The sequence below is a fragment of the Zootoca vivipara genome, chromosome 2 (genome assembly GCF_965207765.1).
Source record: "Zootoca vivipara chromosome 2, rZooViv2.hap1.1, whole genome shotgun sequence".
Classification (NCBI taxonomy): Eukaryota; Metazoa; Chordata; class Lepidosauria; order Squamata; family Lacertidae; genus Zootoca; species Zootoca vivipara.
The window spans coordinates 76,874,164-76,899,659 of record NC_142584.1 but is presented as its reverse complement, the minus strand read 5'-3'; the positions used below and the strand labels follow the sequence as shown (position 1 = coordinate 76,899,659).

General features: G+C 42.4%; 1 long non-coding RNA gene across 1 annotated transcript in view; it reads right to left on the bottom strand.

Moving 5' to 3' along the window:
* Positions 1-1,989: 1,989 nt before the first annotated feature.
* The window catches only part of LOC148686924 (uncharacterized), a 45,927-nt gene continuing 22,420 nt past the window's right edge, over positions 1,990-25,496 (bottom strand). Inside the window, exon 2 of the long non-coding RNA XR_015948224.1 lies at positions 1,990-3,824. This is a non-coding gene — a long non-coding RNA (uncharacterized LOC148686924). The remainder of the gene's footprint in view (positions 3,825-25,496) is intronic.

The following is a 25,496-nucleotide window of genomic DNA, read 5'->3' as shown; positions in this document are numbered from 1 at the left end:
GTAGTGATCATACCACCAGGATCACGGAAGATTCGTTCCCCGAATATGTAATTGACTTTTGCTGTTTCACATCCAGATTCCAAGATGAAATTAATGGGATCCCTTTCCACATTATATCCAGAGAAACTTTCATGGAAGAAACTCATACAAGGAAATGTAAAAAAAAATACATGAAAATCTGTTGCATGATGTAAGCCAGGACTGTCCAGCTCCCAAGAGACTGCGATCTACTCCCACTATAAAAAACCCGGCAGTGATCTACCCATTGGATTGACCAGAGTTGTTGAGCTTTTCTTTGGAAAAGCTTCATCAAAGATGTTGAGCCTTTGGGGGGGGGCATCAGGGTCCCACGATCGACCAGGATCTTCCAGGGATATCCTTGATGTAAGCTATTTCACATACCGTGTTTCTCCGAAAATAAGACACCGTCTTATATTTATTTTTCCTCAAAAAACCACACTATGGCTTATTTTCAGGGGATGTCTTATTTTTTTCCTCCTCCTCTTCCTGCCGCGACCGGCATTGTAGCTGCGCCTATCACTATGTCTTATTTTCAGGGTATGGCTTATATTCCTTGAATACTTAAAAATCCTGCTACGGCTTATTTTATGGCTACGTCTTATTTTTCGAGAAACAGGGTAGGTATACGAAGGTTGCTTATGTGAAGTATTGGACACCCATAAATTTTTGTATTGTGCATGCAGCCCTCTGGATTGTAAGGCTCCCAAGAGCCCCATGCCTAAGGAACTTGTGTGTATGCATGGAGGGGCTGCTCATTTCTCTTCGTGGCTGCAGACCCCTCAAGGCACATCAAATGTGCTCTTGTGTGTGCCCTACCTTTCAAGATGTGATGGAAAAGGCTGCCATTTAAATCCTGGGCAGTGTGTTTCAGACTGATGTATTGGAAATACAGGACCTAGTTGTTAGAGGCATAAACATGACTTTATTATGCCCCACCTAAGGCTTTAGGAAGGGGTAGAACATAAAACAATTTTAAAATCAATTGCATCAAATATGACAACTCCTTAAAGCTGCTATTCCAATCACTATTCCAACCTTTCATTTAAAACCAATGAGATTTACTTCTAAATGAATGTGTCTACAGCTGTGTGTCTTGCATCTAGTGTGTCCCCTAATGTGGTTTGGGAACCGGTGTACATATAACATTAGCCACAACCCATATCTATCCTGTGTCTGCCCTGCTGTTTCTTATGAAATACTGTGCTTTGATCTGGGGAGTGGGTGGTGCTGTGGTCTAAACCACTGAGCCTCTTGGGCTTGCTGATCGGAAGGTTGGCGGTTCAAATCTGCATGATGGCCTCCGGTTGCTCTGTCCCAGCTTCTGCCCACATAGCAGTTCGAAAACACGCCAGTGCAAGTAGATAAATAGGTACCGCTGTGGTGGGAAGGTAAACAGCTTTTCCGTGCACTCTGGTTTCCGTAACAGTGTCCCGTTGTGCCAGAAGCGGTTTAGTCATGCTGGCCACATGACCCGGAAAGCTATCTGCGGACAAACGCCGGCTCCCTCGGCCTGAAGCGAGATGAGCGCCGCAACCCCAGAGTTGCCTTTGACTGGACTTAACTGTCCAGGGGTCCTTTACCTTTACCTTACTGTGCTTTGATGTATCTTTCCCCAAAACAGCTTTGATCGGGATTGATTGCTCCATTTTAAGTTGGTAACGTGTACACACTAGGATAGGCATCCCTAAACTCGACCCTCTAGCCTTTTGGGGACTACAATTCCCATCATCCCTGACCACTGGTCCTGTTAGCTAGGAATGATGGGAGTTGCAGTCCCAAAACAAGTGGAGGGCTGAGATTGGGGATGCCTGCACTAGGACTTTAGTACAGTGGTCAAATTGGGAGGTCTTCCTGTCTCATATAAACTATCACAAGAATGCATACATGCCCAGTAGTTTACCTTCTTTAGGAACTATTAGCACTCTAAATTAGTCTTAAGGGCTACATTTGGGAGATCAGAAATGAATGTGAGGAAACACAGCTTTATTAGGAGTCATGATTTAAATCACATGAACCACATAGGGGTCACTTCATACAAATGGTACCATGTATCAGAGCAGGACTTAATTTATTGGTAGCAGACACACCATTGAAGTAATGTTTGAATTGTTCCTTGGCACAACCACTTGGAGTGAAAGAGCAGAAGAGCACATTGGAAGCAAGCCTCCTCCCTGCAACTTCCTCCAACAATGGAGTGGGTAAGTGTAAAAGGAATTAGGGCTAATGCTCACCAATATCCTCAATGGGATAGAGAGTTTCACCATTTAATAACCTAGAGGAAGACAGAAGTTCCTCAGGTGCAGCATCTCTCGTTACAGGGTTGCAATGAGAGCTGTACCTGCTGAATTGCGCAGTGGCACTTAAGCAGAGGCCATTTTAGCCTAGCATGAGTAGTGCAGTCGCCCTGGGCGCCGTTCTGCAGGGGGAGCCGCAACAATGCTGTAGAATCATAGAGTTGGAAGGGACCAGAATGGAGTGAGAGAGGTAGAGGGGCGGTGGCGGTGGCAGGGGCAGGGGTTAGCTTCATCAAATTTGGGAGCCCAAAGAAATTTGACAACCACTGATTTATGGAACGAAAAGCCTGGAACATATTCATCTACATCATGAAGATGAGTTAGAACAGTTGTACCAGAAATTCAACAGGTCCAACTTTCCCGGAATGAAGCTGCAAGCTGGGTTGGCTCAATAGTGTCACACTTTATATACACCCATTTATTACATTCTCTACAGTTTTCAAGCTACAATCTACAAAGCACTGAGGAAGAACACTGGATGAACCATGTCTTTAGATGGCACCTTATGGGTTAGGAAATGTTCAATGAATTGACAGTAAGTAGATTTTCAGTTTATGGCTCATCCACAAAATATGATTTGAGAAACATCTAACTCTACCACTGCATTAATAAGAACTGATTCTCAAAGTTTTACGTAGCCCATTGATTACTATCGTATTAGCTAAATGTCTGTGAAGTGGACGACATGTGGTTTAATAATGTAGACATTGTTCGTGGATTACAGAAAGCGCCAACCGTTACATTTGCAGGATGTTTTTACTCTACGAAAGCATTACATAAAATTTATCTCTTTCTGTATATCTCGACATTAATGATGCACAGTGTATAACTATCTCAATGACTACTAAAGATCTGGTTTCTTTAAATAGATTTACTTGCAACAATAAGAAGCGGATGTGTACAAAGAAAATTCATTTTTAGAAAATTCATAATGAACTAGGGGGGAATTACATGAATATTGCACTAATTTATGTTTAGAAATCGGCTTTAACTTGAACAGAACATTTTAAAAGTTTGGACCATCTATCTTGCTTAGTATTTCAAGTCAATAAAACTTTTATAACCAGCAGTCCTTTTAAATTGTGCAGTGAGAAAAAGGTAGTCCAACCACATCTTCTCTTACTAAGTTCAATCTGATCCATCAACCATGTATTGGGAATTAATTTTTAAATAAATTAATTATTTGGAATGACCAGCATTGCTAAACTGCTTAATATTTGAAAATCTCTAAGCAATATAAAAAATTGTTGTTGTTTAGTTGTTTAGTCGCGTCCGACTCTTCGTGACCCCATGGACCAGAGCACACCAAGCACTCCTGTCTTCCACTGCCTCCCGCAGTTTGGTCAAACTCATGTTGGTAGCTTCGAGAACACTGTCCAACCATCTCGTCCTCTGTCGTCCCCTTCTCCTAGTGCCCTCCATCTTTCCCAACAACAGGGTCTTTTCCCAGGGAGTCTTCTCTTCTCATGAGGTGGCCAAAGTATTGGAGCCTCAGCTTCACGATCTGTCCTTCCAGTGAGCAATATAAAAAATAGAAAACAATAAAAATAAAAGTCTAAATGCAGATTTAAACATAAAAAATATTATAGCAAACAGATTAAAAACAGACATTCAGTGATAACAGGGTCCAATCTTACAAGTCAGGGGAAACCAGGACATCTGAACCAACTGATGGATGATGCCTCAATGGCATGAAAAATAAACATGAAGAAGAGATACCTTTGTATTTTTTAATCTCTCTCCCCAACCTATTATTCACCATCTCTTGGGGTTTTCTTTATTAGGGATTGGCACAATAGCAATTTATGATAGGAATCCCCTCAAAAAAGCTTTTGCCAGATGAACAAACTGTTCACTGAATGTCCCTGTAGGAACCCTGGGGATATTTGAAAGCAAATATTTCATTTAATTTATATAATTTGTGTACCACCCTTCTACTGCATCATATTGAAGGCAGTAGAAATGACCAAAAGTACAAGAAAAATTGCAGTGCCATTCTATAGCAATTCAAAGTATAACTTTGAATGAAAAAACTCCATTCACCTATAGTATTATGAGATGATACGTTGTCATAATAAATAAAATAGTAAATAAAAACAAAGGGAAAAGAATATGGAAACAAACTGGAAGATGCATGTTGCTGCAAAGGCACATGGTGTGGCTTGTATCAGCATAGCTACAGTGCTTTTTCAATGAAGTGTATTTGCCTTGTTGTTCTGATACTTTGCCAGTTACATTCACATTCAGATTACTCCTATACATCAAGGTTCGTGATCCCGAATGCCATAGAAGATGCTCCAATGAAGGTATGAACCTTAGTCCTGGAATTCACAAGCAGAACACAAAGCTGCTCACCTGCTGAGGTGCTTGTGGGCCCTGCTCCCACCTCAAGTGTCATTCAACAAAAATGCTGGTCAGGTGACATGCAGGGAGCTGAGTCATACCCACACCCAGTTGTTAAGTGGGCAAACATTGGGGGAGATCGTGCATGAACCAAATCAATCCTTTACTTCTTTCTTGTTCTCCCTCTTCCTACTGGTGCTTGATGTTACGTAGAGCTGACAGTGCTGATCAGGTGATAAATGTATGGAGCATAAGGTCTCTGTGGAGAAACTTTGCTGCTGGTTGAATGCTGCGGATGGGGGCTTTCCTTTGATTTTACACCTATGTGGAATACTGTGGATATATATGGGTTTCTCAGGACCAGAGCAGTGGAGTTTTCATGTGAATAGGCTCAGATGATTTCACAAGAAATCTCAAGCATTCACTTGGCCAGTCCTATTATTAGGTATACCAATGAAGCAGTGTGCGTCCCAAGGTAAAGGGACCCCTAACCATTAGGTCCAGTCGTGACCGGCTCTGGGGTTGCGGCGCTCATCTCGCGTTATTGGCCGAGGGAGCCGGCGTACAGCTTCTAGGTCATGTGGCCAGCATGACAAAGCTGCTTCTGGCGAACCAGAGCAGCACACGGAAACGCTGTTTACCTTCCTGCTGTAGTGGTCCCTATTTATCTCCTTGCACTTTGACGTGCTTTCAAACTGCTAGGTGGGCAGGAGCTGGGACCGAGCATCGGGAGCTCACCCTGTTGCAGGGATTCGAACCGCCGACCTTCTGATCAGCAAGCCCTAGGCTCTGTGGTTTAACCCACAGTGCCAGCTGCGTCCTGTGTGCATCCAAGAGCCGCTTCCAAATATATTTTGTAACGTGGCAGAAGATGTTGGGACTCAGATTGAGCTCATTTGCACATAATCTGAGTGTTGTTCCTAATGTCTTCTTCAACATTGCAAAGATGTGGGAGTGCATCTCTTGGATCACATAAACCAGCTGCTTGATGTGGCAGAATGTCTTTTTCAGACATGTGTATAAGCAAGTTTCCTATCCTCTTCATTGTTGGTGGGACTCGGTGGGTGAGAGAGGAATGCATACAGAGTGTTACACAACACCCAGGTGACTGAAGATAGCTGTGCATGTGCAGACAACCCATGTTTGCTTAGGTGAACACCTTTACTCAAAACAACAACGCAGTTGGGTTAACATGTAGGTGTGGAGACTTGCACCAATGTGTAGGTCTTCATGGTGGTTGAAATGCATGTAGGTACTACGACACTGCATCGTATATAGTGATTAATGATGGAAGAGTTCATATTGTAGACCAGGCATCCCCAAACTTCGGCCCTCCAGATGTTTTGGACTACAATTCCCATCATCTCTGACCACTGGTCTTCTTAGCTAGGGATCATGGGAGTTGTAGCCCAAAACATCTGGAGGGCCGCAGTTTGGGGATGCCTGTTGTAGACCTTTGCCTATGTTTTGAGATGCCTTATATGAGGAGAGCTTTTTGATCCCACCATGTTAAAGAACATCTGGATTCTGCAAATAAAAGGCATCAACCCCTCTTTCAATTCCAGTTCCCTCCTGCCATAAAGGAGAATTCACATACCAATCCATAACAGATCATTTCAGACATTCCAGACAGCCACAAGTAGAGAACAAGTTCATTAAGGTATGATCAAGATGTTTCTGAGCTTTGTAATTCCTTGGCTCAGAATATGACATTTGGTGACTCATGCTGTTCACCTTGAAAATAAAGTTAACATTAAAACTTCTGAGTTTGCCTCTGGCTTGGATTAAATCAAAGGTGGAAAATATTTGATCCTGCCCTTCTACGATTCAACCACTTTGAATCCAACAGAGGCAACTGTGGCTGCTGCTATGCTACTGATGGCAGGGGCAGGGAGGTCAGGATATCTCATTTCATTCCCTTGCTCCACCGCCCTCCTTCCTCCACTCACCTCTCCTTCCTGCTGCCTACTTATGCTGGCTATATACTCCCTCCAGAACCAGCACAATGCCACTCTGGGGAACAACAGTGTGAGAGGGCTGTTGCTCTTATGCCTTGTGGACTTCCCATAGGCATTGGTTGGTCCCTTTGAGATGCTGGACTGGTGGCATGAGCCAGGGGTCAGATTCAGGGGAAGAGACAGAGGAAACAGGGGACATCTTGTATCAGGAGAAGGATTTGTACTCAGAACGACTCCTTGACATCTCTCCCAGCACTTTTCCATCCTGAAGAAAGTGTGCCATCTTCCTCAGACTCTGAAGGCTCCAGCTGAGGACCATAATAGAATCTCAGCTTCTCCCATGCTGACTGGTTCTGAGAATAGCCTGGGTCCCTTTAAGAGTAGAGGCTCCACTCGTCTGGATGAGCAAGCGGTTGAGCGAAAGCTGCAGTCTGGATTGGCTGCTTGCTGGAGCAGCATTCAAACCTGCCCAGTTGAAGTGGAGCCTATACTCCACTTGGAGCTGTCCAAGGTGCTATGTGCCTTATTTTGGACCTTGACCTTTGCTTTGCCTGACTTTGCTTATCTGGACCTATACTCTGCTTTGGTTGACTGACCTCAATAGACCCGGACCTCTACTTCAGCTGACCCTGTTCATGGAAATCTGACCTTGCTTTGACTTTGACCTGCTGGATCTGGCATTGCTTACTAGAGTCTGAGCTGAGACTAGTGGTTTGTGGTTGGAATCTCTCCCTCAATTGCCTGGGACAGAACAATGGGCTAGGCCTTTGACATGACCAAGCAGAGCTCTTCCTATGGCCTGAATTGGGTTGATGTGATGCTTTCCCCATGCTGCTGCCATAACACTTAGCACCAATAACTATGCTGTTCTTTCAGCTGGAGTGGCACGTTCCCACAACAGTGCTGTCTATTCCTGATAATGGCCGTCATGGATCTTTCCAGGCCAGGTGGGAGAATAATGTGATGAATCACTTTGTCCACATGATAATGACAACAAGACTAATCCAGTATGGGTGCAGGATGAATGTGCTTTTGAACACCAGAGAGCATGCAGAAGATTTCAAAATTTCAGGACAATTTGGACCCTGTCCAATGATCTACTACCTCCTTAAAGACACACATTTATTTATTTATTTATTTATTTATTTATTTATTTATTTATACATTTTACCCCACCTGCTTACAGCATTAGAACCTGCTTGCAATTAAGAGAATTCAAAACAATAATAAGAAATGAGAGAGGAGCAAAGGCAAGCAAACCAACACAATGGAACATCTACCCGATGCGACTTATGAAAACCTCTAAAAACAACCCAAGGATACTGAAGCTGTGCCGTTACAGAACATGTCTACAGTGGGACCTCGACTTACGAGCTATTCGACATCCGAAGATTTTAGAGTTACGAGGGGAAAAAGTGGCCGCGCGCTTACGACTTTTTCGACATCCGAATGGAAAACCCGTTCGCGGCTAGATGTGGTTTCCTTGACTTACGAGTTTTTGGATGCGGTTTCCTCGACTTACGAATTTTTCCATTCCCAATGCATTCCTATGAGAAACCGCTTTTCCTATGGGAAACTCAACTTACGAAGTTTTTGACCTACAAGTGTGCATTCGGAACGGATTAAATTCGTAGGTCGAGGTCCCACTGTGCTTTGAAGTAAGCTCTGTTGAGCTTAATGTGACTTATTCCCAAATAAGGGAGCAACTGAAACCCAAGATCTGCCAGGATGAGCGAGTTTGGATCTCAAGGACCTCCACCTCAGCCGGCCAATTCCTGGTGCAGCCAGGCAGTGCCTTTGTAACTCCCCCATCCTGTCTCAGCTGGAGGCATACTGGCATAACCCTCATCCCAGCTGAGCTGGGGCTAAAATGGCTGAGCCAAGACCTGTGGCTCTTACGCTGGCATAAGCCCTGAAAAATGAGTGTTCCAGGAGAAGGGGGAACTGAGTGCGGGGGACTGGAACTTTTGCTGGATCCTAAATCTGCACTGCTCAGTCACCTGACCTGCCAACCCAGTGGACCTATGCCACAAAAAGTCAAACTCAATTCTAAAGGCTTGTTTTTCTCTCTGCCAGGCTTAGGTCAGCAGTAGCCTCACTCCTGAACAGTTTCGATCTGGTATACTTTATGCTGGCTTACTGTAAACCAGTGAAATTACACTGGCCTTCCATACTTAGGACTGCTCCTTAGCTATTGATTTTGAATTGTTTAATAAGCAGTATTCAATCAGCAAGTAAACGCCCGTAAAATCATAGGCTTACATATGATCTTAACGAGGTCTCTTAACGAGCACCTTGAATTTGAATAGCCATTTACTTTAGTGAATGTGGCACTCTCTTTTTTTTTGCAATGTGAACTTTTAAAAAAATGCACCGGCTTTCAGACTCAGCTTTGAATATTCATCTACTGTATCAGTATTTTAAAAAAATGATTGCTCTTAGGAGCAGAGCTAATCTGAAAAATGTATGCATGAGAGTAGGAGAAAGGAAGCCAGATTTTAGCCTGCACTCCTACTAGCAATGGGTTTGCTTTCAGGCATTTATATGCAGCACATGACAACATGTCGCTCACAGTATTTAACCCAATACTTGGGTTTTTATCAAACATTATGGTCCTATTGGCACTGGGTTAGCGTGAAGGATTCTTGCTCTCTCTTCAAAACACTGGGACCCCTAATTGGCTATTAAGGACTGTTTCCCCCTTAAATGCATATAATATCAAAGCAGGGAAGAAGCAGAACATTCTAGAAGCAAAGATTAGTGTTTTGCAGCAAATTAGCCTCAGTGTAACCAAGGTATTTATTTTTGCTTGCTACAAAGCGGGGGTGGGGGAGGATGTTGTGTTTTCTAGAAAAGTTGCCAAAGGCACACAGCCTGCCAATCCTCTCACCCTTATCATTACAGAGACAATTCTTTTATACCAGAAAGTTTATGCCTAGTGATGAAACTTGCAGCTTTGTGAAAACAGGAATTTCTGTACACTGTGTACTCCTGGAAGTGGCCCAAGGTGAAAGGTTGTGAGGGAAAAGCTAATCACTATAGTGTACTTTCACAAAACTCTTCAGCGCTATCTTACTAAAGAGCCCGTGCCATTGTTAACTGCAGCAATCATGGCTGACTGTGTAATACCTTTTTTCTCAAGGGTGGCTGATGTGTCACTCTCCCCTTCATTGCTCTAGAATCGAATCCACTTGGGAAGAAGTGTAGCCAGGGATGAACTAAGATAATGTGGGGTGGTGTTGCTAAATGGAAGAACAACAGAGAGGAGGGGAACAAAAGCTAACACGCCGAACACCCAAATTGCCTGTGTGAGCTTCTTACTTCATATGAGAACTAGATCCGTCTGCCAAAGAAATCGGAGCAGATTAACCAAACTTGCATAAATTTGCATACAGTAAAACCATTGTTCTGAAGCAATATTTTTATTTGCTTTTAGAGAACGTGTGTGTGTGTTGTAGCATCATCTGAGAAGACAGAGTCCCTCTTCAGGAAGGGAGAGAGAGAAAGTAATATTTATTTATATCCCAGTCTTCGTAAGTTGAATTCAGAGTACTTCTGAGAGTAGGAAGAATGCCTCTTTCAAAATGGTGCGGCCTGATAAACTGAGCTATCTTTTTAGCTGATCAAAAGTTGTTGTGTTTTGGGTTTGTTTGTTTTTAAAGAGATGATCATTAGCAATTAATCAATTTAATGTTGCAGGCCCACTGTTCCACACAACCACTCTACACAGAACCGTATATTTTTATTCCACTCTGTATGTAGTGAATGTGGTTGCCTGAAGCACTCATCATGAGGACAAAGCATTATTTCCATATCATTTCTCATCCCTGCAACAGGGATATTTGCAATAACATACAAACTTACAGTTTGAGACTCCCAGAAAGTTAGGATTAGGACCAGTAGCCACTTTCATGCAAACTTTCACCTTGTGGCAGAAACCAAAGTGCAAAATATAATTCATGATAAAGCCACAGAATTCAATAATCATGCATCTATTTTTAAGTCAACTCTTAAATTTAGAAATCAATGTAATAATTTTAAAATGTCGAGTAATGCTTAATGTGCGATTCTTACTCCTGAGGTACGCAGCAGCACCCTGCAATGATTTTGCTCCTGGATGTTTAGTGGCGTTTAAATTACATGGAAAATGCTAACAGAGTGCAGAAGAAATCACAGGTCTAATGTAAAGAGGACTTTACAGTCTTTAAAACTGACAGGCAGCCATGGCTTCATTCTGTTTAAATCATTGGGACTTAAGCATTTTACTGGGCATCTCAAGCTCATTGATTCATGCACTTTGCTTTCTCTGAATTCAAATTCGCCACCCAGAGTGTGTTCTGTACAATCACCAAATATTGCTTGGTGTTTCGTTGCTGCAAAAGGAAAATGGCAAGGTGGAGTGAGGGTAATCAGCTATGCCGACTCTAAGCACAAGTGGTGAGAATCTCAAAGTAAGAGAATGCCCAAACAGATTAAGCCTTTTAAAAAACAAGAAGTTAGAAAGGCAAATTATCCTCTCTCACTGCCTTTGTACAAAGTATGGGTACCAGTCGGATTATTTCAATGCTTGCCCATGTCCAATTGCATGTTTAATGAACTGAATTCAGATTTAACCCTGGAGAGGGAGATTTCTGAGAATATATATTGGTGTTTATTTAGGCCAGACCCATTTGGATGAAAGTGCGGAATCAATCAAAGCCTAAGGGCAGCTGGCAACGTCTTGCCTCCTCCATGGGAAAGTCACTGGCAGTGAGCTGGCACATTCTTAACATTAGTCGCATAACACCAATTTATTTCATAACGAGAAGAGTAAAGGTGATGCAGAGCCCCTAATTGATGGCTGTGGCACCAACGCTGTCGTTTTGATGACTTGTTTGGGCAGGAGGAGTGGCAGTATCTGGGTGATAGATTGTTCTCTCTTTATCCTGCCACAATGACATCTGCTTTATTCACAGATCAGCCACCAGTTGCTACAACAACGCCAGTGTGCTTTAGAAAATGTTGTTGAGCTGCTGAGAGAATCTTGGCTTCCCATTAGCAAAATGTGAACTATGCATAACCAAAGAGCATTTGGTTTTGTTGTCAAAAAGGAGTCAATGCTGGGCAATAAGTAAGAATGTCAAAAAAGAATTTACATTCAAAACGTAAAAGCGAGGGGGGTGAACCCATGATATCACCATGATTCAAAAATACCCCCCCCCCCGAATTCATTAGGAAGGTCAGAAGAGAAGAGAAAAGATAGAAGGAGATTAAAACAGAAAGAACAAATAAACCGTCCAGTGAGCAAGTTTGTTGCCTGAAGCATGAGGCCATGGACACTGCCCTCCATGTTCACTGAGAGCTTGTTTCCCCCCCTCTCCCAGTCCTTTGCTAATAAGTCTTTTTTGTTCCCCAACAATTAACAATTTTCGGATTTGTAACTTGACAAAGGTCATGTGGCCAACATTAGCTGGTTGCCATAGAACAACTCTTGCCTTTTGCTAATATGGAGGATAGACAATGTCTACAGAACCCGCTTCCTTCCAAACATTGTTGAACTACAGTGCTGTGGCAAGCCTTGAAGCATTGCTATGATATACTCAGGGCTGATTCATATTCTTCTTTTTTGAGGGGTGGTGTGAAGGAATGTCAGGATGTGAACTGACTAAGTCTGTAGCATTTTGTATCCTGGTGAAGAATTGTTCTGTTCCTTACTTGATGCAACCAATTTCTACTGCTTTTAATGTTTTTGTTATTTTAAAAATGGTTTTATGTTGCTGCACACTGCCCTGGAATTTTATGAGAGAGTAGTAAATAAATACTTCTATAAATATGAACAAATATTCCTGAAACTAAAAGTGATCTGAAACCAGGTGTGCTGCCTAAGAAGCCGTTTTAAAACCCTAATTATACATTAGCCCCATCCCTGAACTTTTTTGGAACCAAATATGGGGTGGGGGTGTCCCCCAGATGTACCAAAGGCACGGCATCTTGATGCCCTCCTGTATTGGAGTGACATATGAGGGGATACAATGTTCAGCCCATTGAATTGGTTACAGCTACTACAGAATCTATGTTAGCTTTAAAGGTAAAGGTAAAGGTAAAGGGACCCCTGACCATTAGGTCCAGTCGTGACCGACTCTGGGGTTGCGGCGCTCATCTCACATTATTGGCCGAGGAAGCCGGCGTATAGCTTCCAGGTCATGTGGCCAGCATGACAAAGCCACTGGCAAACCAGAGCAGCACACGGAAACGCCGTTTACCTTCCCGCTGTAGTGGTACCTATTTATCTACTTGCAACTTGATGTGTGTTCGAATTGCTAGGTTGGCAGGAGCTGGGACTGAACAATGGGAGCTCACCCTGTCGCAGGGATTCGAACCACCGACCTTCTGATCAGCAAGCCCTAGGCTCTGTGGTTTGATCCACAGTGCCACCTGCGTCCCTATGTTAGCCTTAGTAGCTCACAATATGACTGGGCAGGTTTTGATAAGCCAGATAATGCACATTCTCATAAATATAGGAAAATAGGCTGGTAGATTTAGAGGTGGTCAAACATTGTTTAGGGAAGCCTCTCCAGACAAGTTACATGTGTCTTATTTCTTTTTAGTTGCTGTTGGTTTTAATAATTTTCTGAATATATATATTTTAAAATACCTGCTTTTAACTGACTTTTTATAAAGAATTTTAATGTTTTATTTTATATTTTTTGTGAACCACTGGGAGGTTTTCTTACAATCAAGCTACATATAAATTTTGTTAAATTAATTCCATAAACAAACATTACTGAGATCTAGCTCCAAGGGCCTTCTGGCAGTTCCCTCACTGTGATAAGTGAAGTTACAGGGAACCAGACTTGGTAGTTGTGCCCACCCTGTGGAACACCCTGTTATTGGATGTCAAGGAGATAAATAACTACACAACTTTTAGAAGGCATGTGATGGAAGTTTTTAATGATGGGTGTTTTATTGTGCTTTTATGCTTTTATATTTGTTGGAAGCCACCCTGAGTGGCTAGGGCAACCCAGCCAGATGGGCAGGGCACAAATAATAAAATTATTATGATTATGATTATGATTATTATTATTATTATTATTTTATTATTATTCAGAGGGTCCTGACAGAGATCATATAAGAGTCTAGGCATAGCATTTGTCTAGAGCCAGTGTAGTCTATGGAAGCCGTTTAGGCAGATAAGAGACTGAGCAGGTCCAGCTCAATACATTTTGCTACCTGAAGCAAAGGCCAAGATGGCACCACCTCAATTTTCCACATACAGAAGGTGACTACAATGGTAGTTGGGCCTATGAGGTGAAAGGGGCCTTTTCATCATATGAACCCCTTTTGAGTGAGTAAGACACAAAAGAAGGCGAATAACCCATTAGGCTTGGACTACGTAAAGGTAAAGGGACCCCTGACCATTAGGTCCAGTCGTGACCAACTCTGGGGTTGCGGTGCTCAACCTGCTTTTCTGGCTGAGGGAGCCGGCGTACAGCTTCTGGGTCATGTGGGCAGCATGACTAAGCTGCTTTCTGGCAAACCAGAGCACCGCATAGAAACGCTGTTTACCTTCCCACTAGAGAGGTACCTATTTATCTACTTGCACTTTGATGTGCTTTCGAACTGCTAGGTTGGCAGGAGCAGGGATTGAGCAACGGGAGCTCACCCCGTCGCGGGGATTCGAACCGCCGACCTTCTGTTGTGCTTTAGATAGTGATGCCCATTTCCAGAACTACTCACATGTGTAATTCCAATCCTTGTAATCTAACCAACATGGCTACCTACCTGAATCTACAATCCTTGAATAATCTAGGTTTTATAAGCTGGAATTCTTATGTAGCATGCACTGAACAATGAACAAGGATGAATGGTTGAGTGAAAGTTAAGATATCAAAGGTAAGTTTGAATGCAGATGCTCATATATGTTCTACTTGAAATATTGTTTTGTGGTGTTTTTTCTTAATTTATCAGGCCACAATCCAATGCACAGCTATGTGTCCAAGGAAATACTTTGCCTTTTTGGTCTGCTGGCCATGTATCTCAAGCCAAGATTTTCTGAAGGCAATATTTATTATCCTTGCCAGAAGATAATGAACACAGAGAAAGTGTATCCAGCCAAAAAGCAGCTAACAAGTAGTTGATGAAGCATGGCTAGCTTTTGTGATCTTGCCAAGCAACTGAAAAAAGGAAAAGAGTCAATCTCAATAAAACATGGGTAATAGGGAAATAACAAAAAAAAGTATTTTTTAAATTCATGTTTAATTGTTTAATAATAACAAGCTGTGCTTACCAGGAAATCCCCTCAATTTTAATAAGCTATAATGAATGTGAGGGGAGGGGGGCAGAAAATACAATTTTGGGTTTTCGGGAGGTGGATAGAGACTCTCTGTGTAGTTGTCAGAGCTTCCAGTGATAAGCAATAATCTGAATTAAATTTGTGTGTAAGTGTATGATTTATGCTTGCAGCAGTTCCCCATTATGCCTGTGCATGAGAAGCCACTCACTAGACTTGGGAAGTCTCCAGAAGGGTATACAATGTGCTGGGTGTGTATGTGCTCTACCCTGGTGGTATATTTGGTGGACCCCATGCACCCTAAATCACCTTACAACTAAACAAATGTCAATAAATAACAACCAGTAAAATACAAATATCACCTCTGATCATGACTCAATTTCAGCATGTTGTTGTTGTTTAGTCGTTTAGTCATGTCCGACTCTTCGTGACCCCATGGACCAGAGCACGCCAGTCTTCCACTGCCTCCCGCAGTTTGGTCAGACTCATGTTGGTAGCTTCGAGAACACTGTCCAACCATCTCGTCCTCTGTCGTCCCCTTCTCCTTGTGCCCTCAATCTTTCCCAACATCACGGTCTTTTCCAGGAAGTCTTCTCTTCTCATGAGGTGGCCAAAGTATTGGAGCCTCAGCTTCAGGATGTGTCCTTCCAGTGAGCACTCAGGGCTGATTTTCTTCAGAATGGATAGGTTTGATCTTCTTGCAGTCCATGGGACTCTCAAGAGTCTCCTCCAGCACCATAATTCAAAAGCATCAATTCTTCGGCGATCAGCCTTCTTTATGGTCCAGCTCTCACTTCCATACATCACTACTGGGAAAACCATAGCTTTAACTATACGGACCTTTGTTGGCAAGGTAATGTCTCTGCATTTTAAGATGCTGTCTAGGTTTGTCATTGCTTTTCTCCCAAGAAGCAGGCGTATTTTAATTTCATGACTGCTTTCACCATCTGCAGTGATAATGGAACCCAAGAAAGTAAAATCTCTCACTGTCTCCATTTTATGGATCACTTTCATGGATCACTGCCTTGTCGTGGCGAAGGGGCTTGAATAACTCGGAGAAGCTATGAGCTATGCCATGCAGGGCCACCCAAGATGGACAGGTCATAGTGGACAGTTTTGACTAAACGTGATCCACCTGGAGCAGGAACTGGCAAGCCATCCATTCCAGTTTCCCTGCCAAGAAAACTCCATGGACAAAGACAACTTCAGCATAGCCCTAGGATAAAAGCATTCTAATTCCCAAAATCATATTCTGTTCCATTAACTGTTACACAAGGACATTTATCTAATACTATTGGAGCTAGCCTGTGTTCACAACAGAGCTAGGTCTTCTAGACAGAAGCAAATGGTATTTGTGGCTCATTCACTTGAGCAGGTGGCACTGTGGGTTAAACCACAGAGACTAGGGCTTGCTGATCAGAAGGTCTGTGGTTCGAATCCCTGCAACGGGGTGAGCTCCCGTTGCTCGGTCCCTGCTCCTGCCAACCTAGCAGTTCGAAAGCATATCAAAGTGCAAGTAGATAAATAGGTACTGCTCCGGTGGGAAGGTAAACGGTGTTTCCATGCGCTGCTCTGGTTCGCCAGAAGTGGCTTTGTCTTTGCTTTTTGAAGCACGTCCTGAAAGTCAAGGGTCCTTTGCAATTTGCAGCAGAGGAGACTGACATTTGCCATTTACTCTCATGTGTTGCAATTATGACAAATCTAAATCTTTTATATAAACACAGAGTAGGCAATAGGACAAGAATTTCACTTAACATCTTAAAAGGCCACTATCATTTGCTATTAATACATTTAATGCTGATGAAGGGTGCCTTGGTTGAATCTCTTGGTGCCTTTGTAGGAATGGGCTCCTACCAGTGGATATTGGTTTTCATTATCTGCCTACAGACTTCTGCTATTTGTATGTGGGAAGATGTCAAATACAATGAATAGAGCATTGTGTGGCTTTGCCATTTTAAACTAATTACACACTTGGCGCATGATTTCCTGAAAATACTGTATTCCCTTACTAACGACCCATGGATAACATCTTAATCTGCCAGTAACAGTATTAGCTTTGACAGCTATATTTGCAAACATAAATTTTATCACCTATTCCCCCCCCCCCACCGTACCTGTGTACACCTGGAATGAGACAGTAGTTAATGATTTATCTTGAACACAGACGATGGCTGCTTTTGTTTGGGGCTAAGCCATAGGTTAGCATCTGCTACGATGCCCTGGTGGGTCAAGGCAGCAAGTATATTCACCACTTAAGTATATTACTTAGCACTTAAACTAACTTTTTCTACATAATATGCAATTACTTCCTTGAGTCAACATTTCATTACATCACCAGTTGTGAAGTTGCTTGAAGTTGTGATGTTGCTTGAAGAATTAATACTGGCTGGCTTCAAATAGCAGCTGTAACATAATATCGGTCTTAAATGCTAGTACAGAGGATGTGCCAGTATTATTATGTTTTGCTTACAATGTATTTCTTTCTCATGCCCTTTTTCCGGCGACTTGCAACATTTAAAATTAGAGTTTCGTAAAAACAATATAAAACAACTAAATAAGAAGAAGGGAAAAGTGGGCAAAATGCAGCAACGTAGGGGGCCAACCTTAATTTGTGAGGCAAGGTGTTTCATAGCTTAGGTGCAGCCACAGAGAAGGCCCTGCCTCTCATGCTACTCATGTAAACTTCAGCTTTAGGTGGACACAGAAGAGACCCTCTCCTGACCCATTCCAGGTAGGATAATATGGAAGGAACTGGTCATGTATCCTGGACCTTAAAAGGTAATCACCAACACTTTGAATCGTGCCCAGAAGCAGATTGGTAACCAGTGCAGCTGTTGCAGGATTGGTGCAACATGGACATGCACCCACCCATATCCTCCCAGCTGCATTCCAAGCCCCTGGAAACTCCCAGAGACTTTCCAAAGGTAGTCAGTCCTATGTACAACTGCAGTAATCCAGCCTGGATGGAACTAATGGATTTGTTCCTGTGCCCAATTTGCTTCCAAATTGATAGGGACTCAACAAATTGAGTTCATTACTGAAGAGAGCTTTGGAAAAACCAGGTAGAGGGTGTCAAAAGAAACCCCCCATTTGGTCAATTATCAGAACAGGGCTTGAAAAAAAGAAAAAAAGGTGCACCCATAATGTAGGGGGCAGGTATAAGAGGCAGAAGGTGGGGACATTATCTATTTCCTCAGCAATGGGGTATTTTCTCTCATCTTGCCTCCCCCATTCTTCTCCAGAGTTATGAGAGATCTTTGCTCTCAGGAAGTAATACTGCCCTGTAACCAAATCTGATTGGCTTCTTGATGTTTGCAATATGACTGGAATAGTGTCATGAGCAAGTTTAAAATAAAATCTAGATGGGGCAGTAGCAGAGTGGGAACTCAGCGACAGCCGCAAACAAACACAAAGATGTACATTTGGAAGGCTTGGGGGGGGGGGTGTTTTCTTTAATTCCCCGAATCTCCCTTTTTTCATGGAGAAAATGTGTTGTAGTCTTGCTCACCGGGAAACTCTACTGAATACACATTTCTCTGGCAACATTATGCCCTGACCGTTAAAAACAATAATAATCAGACAAACCTCATGCTATTTATTGTTCCAAAATGAGACAACCGTGTCACAGAAACCCTCACGATGCAGACTATCACGTCTTAAAGATTTAATTACTAAACAGGAAGTGGTCTTTATTGTCGTCTTTGTTGGCAGGGATAAACGTAGTCTGAATCATCACTACCTGTGACGTGGCAGCTGATGGCCATCAGTGGGAAGATCCACAAATTTACCAACAAAATAAAAATGAGGTCAGGTTTTGGGGTTTTCTTAAAAGAAAAAAAGGTTGCTTGGCAAAGTAATGGATGTGAATGTTAAATGCCTACCCGGGTGATCTGAATGGGAAGATAAATTCATAGCAATTAGATGAGCTGTTCTTTGCCCTTTAGGGCCATGCTGTGATGCCTTTTGAAAGCCAAGGCGGCAACAAGACCTCATCATTCTTTCCCAATTGCTTTCAGACATGAGTTGCATGGGGTTCCAACCCCTAATGAGACACCCTATCCTTTCTGGAACTCTCTTCCTTCTACTGGATAAAGAACTCAGCCCAATCGAAACATAAAATATTGTTGATTTTCCATAACCTGGAAGCATGCTTCTGCTGAAAGTTGAAGAAATGGAAATTGTAAAGAAATTTAGAGGCTCTGAAAAGTGAAGAATCAGCCAGCTGCTCAAAACACATCCTCATAGGTAAAGGTAAAGGGACTCTGGGGTTGCGGCACTCATCTCGATTTACTGGCCAAGGGAGCCGGTGTACAGCTTCCAGGTCATGTGGCCGGCATGACAAAGCCGCTTCTGGCGAACCAGAGCAGTGCACGGAAACACCATTTACCTTCCCGCCGGAGCGGTACCTATTTATCTCCTTGCACCTTGACATGCTTTCGAACTGCTAGGTTGGCAGGAGCTGGGACCGAACAACGGGAGCTCACCCTGTCGCGGGGATTCGAACCGCTGACCTTCTGATCGGCAAGCCCTAGGCTCAGTGGTTTGGAGCACAGCGCCACCCACATCCCCTATCCTCATAAGTAGCATTACCTAATTTGGGCAGCTCCTTGCACTTTTAATTTGTTCACACTAGATAATGCAAACCCTCTCCAGGTTTGCCTCTCCAGGAAGTTGATATTCCCCCATCTGTCTTCCCTTCAAATAAAATTGTAAATTTGCCACACACACACACACACACACACACACACACACACACACACACCACAATAATCTCTGTAACTATTTGTCTGGATTTTTTCTTGTGAGACTTGATCTGGTAGTAGCAGTCCTCACCTGCAGGGATAGGGGACCAATTGTTATGGTTTGTTCCTGAAGACTTGTGGAATCTCAAGGCTTCTGGCCTTGCTTTGGAATGGTGAGTTGGAAAGGGCCATGTGGAAATGTTGCCATATTTGAAGAAGTGTGCATGCACACGAAAGCTCATACCTATGACAAACTTAGTTGGTCTCTAAGGTGCTGCTGGAAGGAATTTTTTTATTTTTTTGTTTCGGCCATATTTTCAGTTTGTAATAACTGGATTTTAGAATGAAGGAATGAACTACTATTACTAAAGTTCTAATAACACATTTTCAAGAGCTACACCTCTATGTGCATTAGAAGGAAAAGTAGGTCCTTGCAGAGGCCTGGGAAGTGCTGGCGTTTTTCTGAGAGCACATTCTAATAAAAGGCAAACAACTTTGGTGGGAAAACTGGCAGTGTCTGCTTCCGTCTTCACTTCCTTGAGACCACTTAAAAGGCCTCACAGAAAGTAAATTTGTTGTGTGTATTTTCTAAATCTCCTTTCAATATCAGCTCTATGGTTGGGAAATTCTCTTTTTATATGCTGCTCTTAGTGTGTGAAACATAATTTGTAAGAATGCACTCCATTTAACAGCCCCCTCTCGTGTGTGTGTGTGAGAGAGAGATAGAGAGAACTTGAATGCATCCAGATTTAATTTGTTTCCCTTTCTCAGTGAGTTGCTGCTTGACAACTTTTGGGAATTAAAGGAGAGGCAGGGAGAGAAATGTGCTGGGTTACCCTGGCAGAAAGCCTTGGGTCTCCACAGAAGATGCATAATGAATGAAATGTTTTCAAAGAAGGGAGGATGTAGGGGTAGCAGTGACATATATTAGTTGGAGGAATTTTCGAGGCTTCTGTCCACCAGCTTTAGCCAATGCTCATTGAAACTTTTTTTGTTTGAGGTCAGGGGGAATAGAGGCTCTAATCTTCAAGGTCTTTCCATCCTTTGGAAAAGATCAGCCTAAAAGCATTATAATACTTGGGGAAGCAACTTCTTTGTGGACAAACTCCCTGCAGCCCCAACAACTTGAATGCTAACTTGGGAACTGTCAGTGTCAACTTCTCTTTTTCCATGTTTATTAGTTAACAAATTCTATATATATATAAATGCATCAGTTTCAAAGATAAAGAAAATGAGAAGCCAGAACAGTTAGATCTGTTGAGCAATTGTTCTTTGGTATAGTTAGCTGGACTTTTATATGTACTTCAACTGCCCGCTAAATGATTAAAACAACATATATACCAGGGGTCCCCAATCTTTTGGGGTGCTGGGGCACATTTGGAAATCTAAGAAACTGATGTGGGCACCATATATTACAGAAGAAAAACTGGTGAGGCTCAGAATCCCCCCCCTAAAAATGCATGCAACCCCCCCAAAACAAACAAAACACAGACTAAAAAGCAATCAACACAATTCGAAGAAGCAGACAGTCCCCAACCAAACAGCCCTCCCACAAGCTAACTGCCTTAATTGTTTTCATTGGAAGAGATAGGGGACCTTAGCACCACGTTGAGAACCCAGATACAATGCCAAGATTTGCAGAAGTGACAAAAGAAAAGAAAACCACACTAGGAAGATTTCCCCTAAACAATCCAGTGACGTGCATGGTCAGGGGAGGGGGAACTGAAGAGAGACTATTATTATTATCATCATCATCATCATCATCATCATCATCATCATCATTCTGCCCTTCAACAAAAGAGCTCAGGGCAGTTCACAAGATTAAAAAAAAGTGGAAAAACGTTAACCCCACCTCCCACAAACACATTTAAAGGGCTGTAGAATATTAATCAGGACGTGGGTGGCGCTGTGGTCTAAACCACAGAGTCTAGGGCTTGCCGTTCAGAAGGTCGGCGGTTCGAATCCCCGTGACGGGGTGAGCTCCTGTTGCTCGGTCCCAGCTCCTGCCAACCTAGCAGTTTGAAAGCACCTCAAAGTGCAAGTAGATAAATAGGTACCGCTCCAGTGGGAAGGTAAATGGCATTTCCGTGTGCTGCCCTGGTTCACCAGAAGAGGCTTAGTCATGCTGGCCACATGACCTGGAAGCTGTCTGCGGACAAACGCTGTCTGCCTCAGCCTATAGAGTGAGATGAGTACGCAACCCCAGTCGTCTGCGACTGGACCTAACGGTCAGGGGTACCTTTACCTTTACAATATTAATCAGCCAAAGGCCTGTTTGAAGATGAACATTTTTGTCTTGCACCTAAAGATAAATAATGAAGGCGCGAGGTGAACCTCCCTGCGGAGAGCATTCCACAAACAGGGAGCCACTGCAGAAAAGACCCGTTCTTGTGTTTCCACCCTCCAAATCTTGCATGAAGGAGGCACATGAAGAAGGACTTCAGACGATGAATGTAGCGTCTGGGACAGTTTATGGTATATGGGGAGAGGCGGTCCTTGAGGTATTGCAGTCCTGAGCCATTTATTTATTAGTCTTGTCGCTTTTTACACAAAGGTCTCCAAGCAATTGAAAAATGTAAGTGTAAGTAATTGAAAACACATTATAATATTGACACAATCACATTAAAACACAGCAATTCATAAAGGGTGTTCTTAACAAAATTTAAAAGTCCTTGTGAAACATTGGGGGAAATGGAGTATCTTTGGGATAAAGGAAAATTAGTGTAAAAATGTTTTTATGGAATAAATTATGGATAGTTGAACAAAACACCAAATCAACTAACAGATCAGCCCTCCAAAACAAGACTTTGCTAGAAATTTACAAAAATTATTTTTGAAAGAATAATTAAGGAAGATTGCCAGTTACCTGAGTAAAGCACTCAGAAAGGAACCTTTAGATTTAAACTGGAAAAAATGTTATTGGCTGATAAATATTCACCACACTTTAACTCCCTGCCTTCAAAACATTGTGCATAAACAGCAGTATTGAATGAAAGTAGGCATTGCAATCATTTATTGCCAGATGTGGAAAAGAGGATGTGTTAATGTATGCAAGAGGATTTCAAGGAAAATAAAAAGGGGAAAGAAAACCACCCAGACAAATATCTTGAGTGCATCCTGTCCTAGTGTCTCATTGCACCTGGCAAATCTGCAAACTAAAGCAAACAAATGTGGGATCTAAGTTCATATTTCTAGAGCAAAGAAAATAAGGCAATTTCCCTCACCTCCCATTCTAAGACTGCATTATTCCACTTTCCCAGGGATATTCCATTTTAGCTGTTACTGTCCCTCACAGCCATTGTTTAGACAGCTTGCAGAGCAATGCTATTTTTGCATTCAAAATGTGGCATAAAAATGCATCTTGTGCCTGTTGTTCTAGTATACAAGATTGGATGAAATGAGATGCATTCCACAGAAATAACATTCAGTTCTGCGTGTTCCCCAAAGCTTCCGTGTCACTAAAAGCATTTTAGCAACAGGCTTGCTTTAATATTTGCTGAAAATGTAAATATTTTAAAGTGCCAGTCTTGCCATACAATTGTTGCAAAGTCATGTAATAGATTCTCAACTATACTTGACTGAAAATAATCTCCCTGGTGAAATAAGAGGTCCTTTTTTATAAGCCCGGGGTCCCCACAGTGCCTTCAGACACCTTCTTTAGCACCTGCCAAGATCCCATGCCCCTCCCAATTTTTCCTTTGCTTTTTTGTTGCTTGTTTAGGGAGTGCTGCCTGGTTTTTTTGGCAGGTGGTCAGACCTGCTTTTTCTGTGTTGCATTTGTCTTGGGATGTGTGGATGTGTTATGCCTCTTTTGGCTATTGGGGGCATTCCGAGCATCAACATTTTTCTTCTTCTGTGATATAGTTTGTCATGATAATAACCTGGATTTCCAGATGGGCACCATTGCCTAAAAAAGTTGGAGGCCCCTTTCCTAAGCAGATATGTTTAGAAGATGGAGATGTAAACATTTATTTTATTTTAGACTTCTGTACTATACCACCCTTCATCCTAAGATTGCAGGGTGATTCACAGGATAAAAATACAAGGCAAAAGCAGAAATAAATTGTTAAAACCAAACCATAGTTTTGTTTTCTAATGACGTACTCTAATGTTACAAGCCAGCACCTTTTTAAATTTCTTACATATTATAAAACTACAACAATGAACTAAAAATATAACTATCTAATTCAAGAGAAGGCATATGACTGCAGAATGTTCTAGGACCTAAACAAGTGTTTTAAGGTCAAACATTTCATTCACTAGAACTATAAGGCTTTCCTTACCAAATAAAATAACTGAATATTAGGAGTTGCTGCATTGCTGCTTACTGGCCATAGCAGCCAGAAAGAGTACTGTCTCAGAAGTAAGAAAAAACAAAGCAAACAACCACCTGGAACCTGATCTTTGTCTCCTGAGAATCCAATGCTAAAACTGCCAATGGGGCGAGATGCAGGCCAAACACATCTCCCCTTTCCTTTCTGGCCATTTAAGAGCTGCACCACAGGTGGATTGTGCGTGGAAGGAACAGACTAACTGAACAGATTGTTGTACAGAAAGTTTTGATCATAATCTGAGCTAAAGAAACAATACTGAAAAGAAAAACCCTTTTTCATTTACGGGTGAGGTGTCTCTCTCTCTCTCTCTCTCTTTATCCATTTCTGCTGAGCCTTTGAAGGACATTATTCTCATTTTTAGTTTATGTTTATAAATTACCTGGAGACTCACGTGAAAGGTGATTCATAAATTAATAAAGTAAAATCAATAACTCTGCAAGTCTTGTTTGGCTAAATGATTAAGATCTTCTAGATTTGGTGCTGACGGTATTCTTATTTTCCTTTTTTCTTTTCTAATAAATTTTAGGGGGAACCATACTGGCTCAAGAACAGCGGTAATCAATTTAAGGCCACTATCCCATTTTGGAGTAGATACTGGAGTAAACGATATAATAGCCCAACATTATGGATTCTTGCCATCTTATGGAAATGTACAAGTGGGCATGGGTATAGCTACCTCTCATTATTTGTAAAATGCTGGGTTTTGCTCTCTCCAGCCCTGCATGCATGTACAGACCATGCTACGGGCCCTGAAGGGGAAGGGGACTTCTATGTTTAATGCACACATCTCCCGCATATATTTCCCTCTCTTTGCAGCACAAGTCTCTAATCCTCTGATCCAGTATACACAGCGACTGGCTGAAATTTACTGTTAGATTATAATGGTAATAGCAGCAGCAGCAGCAGCAACAACAACAACTTATTACTTATACCCCACCCACCTGGCCGGGCCTCCCTAGCCACTCTGGGTGGTTTCCAACAGAATATTAAAAACACAATAAAACACTAAAAACTTCCATAAACATTAGGGTAGGCATCTGTGCCTTCAGAGCAGGACTTCAGTGCAAGTGCTCAGGTTCCCTCTCAGCAGGACTGGCTTACATCATTTTGAAGTACAGTCCTACCTTGGTTTAAGTACATATCGGTTTGAGTATTTTCAGTTTAAGTACTCTGCGGGCCTGTCTGGAACGGATTACTTTCAATGGGAAAGTTCACTTCAGGTTAAGTACACTTCAGGTTAAGTACGGACTTCCGGAACCAATTACACCCATGCTTCGGGTTAAGTACGCTTCAGGTTGAGTACTCCGCGGACCTGTCTGGAACAGATTAATCCACTTTCCATTACTTTCAATGGGAAAGTTCGTTTCAGATTAAGTACGCTTCAGGTTAAGTACAAACTTCCGGAACCAATTGTGTACTTAAACCGAGGTACCACTGTATCTGTATATTGCTTGTATGTCCGTTTAATTACCCTCACACACCAAGCCTCCCTGCAAACCTGGAAACAGTAGTTTGGTGAGCCTGCAGAGAATTCC